This window comes from Uloborus diversus, chromosome 4, assembly GCF_026930045.1.
Source record: "Uloborus diversus isolate 005 chromosome 4, Udiv.v.3.1, whole genome shotgun sequence".
Taxonomy (NCBI): Eukaryota; Metazoa; Arthropoda; class Arachnida; order Araneae; family Uloboridae; genus Uloborus; species Uloborus diversus.
In genome coordinates, this window is record NC_072734.1 from 27,305,080 (window position 1) to 27,309,827 (window position 4,748).

Genomic DNA, 4,748 nt, shown 5'->3' on the forward strand with positions numbered 1-4,748 from the left:
ACAAAAAGTAAAATGCTTAACTGGTAACAAAAAAAAAAAAAAGGAAACATCAATTTTTTAAGGTCCTAGTCTTTTATAACCCAGTAATATGTCCCTGTATGACAAAATGTAATGAAATGTCGCTCAATTTATTATTACTATTAATTTACCTATATCTTTTGCAGAATGTTTATTTGAAAACTTTTTATATTTGCCACGTTATCACTTAAACAGCAATAAAATAAATAACATCATAGTCTTAATAAATTCTCAGTTTGTTCTTCCAAACAACCCTCTTGCTTCCTTTTTTTTTTTTTTTTTTTTTTTCATTTTGGATATGACTAACCTAGATTGTTATTTTGAAATCCTGAAGTTCATAATTGAATTGAATATACTTCTCAAATTATGACATTGAAAAGAAAGATTCTTTGGTTCATGATATGTTTCTTTCATAATTTCATCAAGTCTTTCAATAAAAAATATTATAAACTGTGTATTACGAATTATTTCATATTTAGCTTTTTAAAAAAATTTCCCGTTCACTTTTTGCTTTTTTTTTTTGTAAAATACCCAGTTTTTGGGTATTTACCCAGGCCTTGGGTAAACACCCAAAAAATATTTACCTACCCGTTGGGTATTTACCCGATCCACATCCCTAGACATGTATAATTTTCATACTCATGTATGAAAATGTTTTGTTTTGCAACCATGAAAGATTAACTGCACTTTTCCCTGTTATTCTAATCACTAACTTGGAAGATTAGGGAGTTCAGAGATGGTAATTTTATGACGCCAAGCCATGCTAATGTGTTTTACGGCAACTGTTGTATCCTCTACTGTGACTGGAAACACATGTGGTGAGTTATCACCATAAAAAGTGGCAACAAAAAAATGGCACCAACCAGAAATTATGATGACCCAAATTGTCTATACATGACTCTGGACGTTTGTGAAACATCTTTTGATTTCCTTAACCTGATTGTTCCACTATGCTTTAAAGAAAAATTTACAAAACTGGAGCCTTTTGGAAGGTTTATTTTCTAAAGAAAATTACTAGTTAGCTGCTAAATGTCGACGAATTAACTAATGAAGAATAGGGCTATGATAATGAAAGGTGAAAAACAGTATTAGTTAATTTTCATTGGAATTATTGAGATAGCAGAGCTGTGAACATGTGCATTGCTAAAAATAGTTGAAAACTAATTTAAGATGGGTCAGAGTCAGGGCCGCGACAAACCTGATTGGCGCCATTGTGCAAATGTCTCGTGAGCGCCTCTGTGGGTGAGCGCGTTCTGGGAAAATATAGTTAACACCTAGAGGGAGGTTTTGTAGACAAATATTTAAAAAAAAAATGTTTGGCATTTAATTTATGCAAAAAAATGAGTGAATATTAATTTTGGAATAGGGTGTACATTTTTACTTAACATCTCAAAATTATTTCGAGTTCAGCAGCTCCTTTTTGATGTGCCAATAATGCATTTTGGAGAAGGAAAATGATTTAAATATCAAAGCTAATGCCACTTTGAATATCTACGAGTATCTAATCTTTAAGTGAAATACAATTAATAAAACTTTTATGCTTGCCAAAACATGACAACAGGAGCAGTGGTACAACTAGAAAATAGTTTTAGGGAGCACATTGAGAAAAAAAAAGTCTTTTAAAAAGAGGGGTCCAGAGGCTCTCCCCAGAAAATTTTGAAACTTGTTGTTTTAAAAACGCAATTTTAGACAGTCTTTGGTGGTGTTATGGGAGAAAAAGGTACAAGGGGCTCTGCAGAAATTTGTAGAAGTTGAGACCTCAAAACACGATTGTAGACCCTATATTTTGACGTTAGAACAAGGAATAGACTTTGGGGGTTTCACCCGATGGGTTTCAAGTGATGTTTGGTATTCTGGGGAACCCCCCCCTGGGATTCCTCTGGTCCCCAAGGGGGGATTTTCCCTGGAAATTTTGCAAAATTGAAGATCTGGATACGAAATTTGAGATGCATAATGCTTTTGCAGAGGAAGAGTGGAAGATTCAGAGGAGTGGCAGTTTAAGACTTTCTTATTTTCAGACGAACTAGAAAAAAGAATAAAGAAAAGAAATAGGATGGAGGGGGACAAGAGTAGCTGACTAATTAGCTGTACTTATTGAAAATTTTTGTTTCAAAGACTTCTTTTTTAATAAAATTGAAGTTTTACCCCAACATTATTATTTTTTTCTTATTAAAATCACATGTTTTTCTAAAGGAGCGTCTTTTTTTTTTCTCTTCAATAATAAAGAATATTTTTGAAGAACATTCAATTCAGCATTCTGGAGGGATGGGGCAACCAAAGGTGTGCCCTGTGAACCTCCCCCCTCCCTCTCTAGTTGCGCCATGGAACAGGAGGGTACAAATCATATTCATAAATTGAAGGATAATATTGCAGAGGATATTCCACCTTAAAATCTAAAACAAAAACTTGTGAGTTTAGAAAAAATTCTAAATTACGGAATCCTTAAAAAGGCATTGAATTTAATATCTGAAAGAAACACTGTCCAAAGTTCTTTTTTCAACTCAATACACAAATAGTTGAAGAAAAAAAGGGGGGGGGGCGAATAATTATGGCCAAGTCGATACTTTTTGGAACTAAAAAAAATAACTATGCACAAGTAAATGTGCTTCACTGTAGGTTGCTAGTGTAAAAAAAGTTCTATATGGCTCTTGTAGCCTACTTTATGCAGTTGAAGAAACAAGGATAAATGTTGTTGTGTATAGTAATTTTTTTCCTGTGATTTGATAACCTGCTAAAGTAGATTGTTGGCCGTTAAAGTCATTGTTTGCCTTTTAAATAGTTCTGTGTCCTTATAATATGACACAGGATTATCGGGTTGAGAATATGATGATGTGCTGCACGAATAGAAAAACAGAAAATAACCAATTATCAGTGGCCCCGAATATGACGATTGACATTTCTCCTTTCCATGAAATTTTTGGTGATGTTCTTGAGGTTATCAAAGGAGGCAGTGAAAAACAAAGGGATGTGGATGTAAGTGCCAAAATTTAAAAATTTTCGAGATAACATGTACAAATGGTAAAAGAACCTCCCCTCTGCATTGGTACAAGGGATAGTAATAGTGACCCTGGTATGTTTGGCTGTACATCCTGATTTAGAAAAATATTTCAATGAATTGAACTGAACTTCAGATTTGTTTTCCTTGAAATTTTAAATAGTTCAATTACATTCCTTTGCTTCTCACTGCCACAAATGTGGTATAAAAATGTTTTATATGTGGTTTAATAAATAAAGACTTTTTCAAATTGTGTTTGTTTCAAAGTACTTTTTGAGTGTTCTGTCTTCAATTCTATGTGAAGTTACTTTGCCCAGAGTTTTCCTCATTAAGGTCCACGTTCCTAATAATGCCAAATCGCTTTTCTTTGCTAAAACTGCTGAAAAACATAATTGACCTTTTAAATTTTCATTTAGTTTGATTTTTTTCCTTAATTTTTATGAGTCATCCGATGGATATGTACAAACCGGAAAAATTGAATCCTTAAGGGGCTAGATATTAGGTTTTGAATTTTAGGATAGCCTAATTTGGCACACTCATGCACTCTCAAAAATCCGAGAGGGACTGGGTTGCCGTGGGAAAATTTTAATTCTTCAAAGGGTGCCGCAAGTTGGAAAAGTTTGAGAACCCCTGCCTTAAGACAAGTGACTTAGTCTAATTGAACCAGAAAATTTGTATGACAATTTTTAGATTCTTTCAGCTTGAAAACACCTTGTCACACATTGCAGGTTTGTATAAATTATACACTCCAGAAAATATGTAAAATGGCATTTTCAAGCTGCAAAAATCCAAAAATTACCATTATCCCCCTTCACACTTAAAGGGGAAGGAGGATTTCAAACCACTACAATGTATGCTCCTCCTAATTTTTGCAAGTTAGCTCGCCAGCATAGGTATATTCTTTTCAACATTACATGTGAAGTAAAAAGTATGTTACAATATATGTTACAAGTTGAAAAAGGAAAAAAAAAAATTTTTAAACACCTATTATTATTTACTTTTTAGCACCAAGGTATTTATTTATTTGTTATCATTAAGTTATTTTTAATATCTGTTAGTTATTTGTTTCAGATACATTCTTCTTGTGTTTCATCATTTTGATGGATTAGTATGAAGTAAGTAAAAAATTACTCTGTCTCTCTCTCTCCGGCAACACTTTAGCATTTTTAAAATTTAATTAGTTTAAGTCCATCAATCTGTAAAAATAAACGAATTTGATAAACCTATACAAAAGTTGGCACTTAAAACAAATTAAAGCAAATACCGCGTGCCCCCATTCAACTTGCAAAACCTCTATTTTCACAATTGTTAAAATTGCAAAAATGGTCGAAAAGAAATACAGAGTTAAAGGTATGAAAAGTTTGAAGCAAAAAAGAATTTAGTGAAGAAAATATGAAAACTTTTTATATGGTCCCTATGTCCTCTAATTCATGTTTAGGGAAATCTCAAGCATCCAGAAACAATTGAAACAAAAAATTTGACATCAGTGCAACTATGACCCACAGATTACTATTCACCCAGATATGAATGCAGCATTTTGTGACTAATAACCACTTGATACTACTTGTGAATTTTAGGTACCATATAGCGGACTGATAACTGTAATTTATTTTTACCTCAAGTTGTAGGAACTTTTATAGTTGTTTTTTATGCATCATAGTACAACATTTCTTTCTTTTTTTTTTAATAGCAATGAAAAAAAAATGAGTATATTGTTTTTTTGCTTCATTAACTA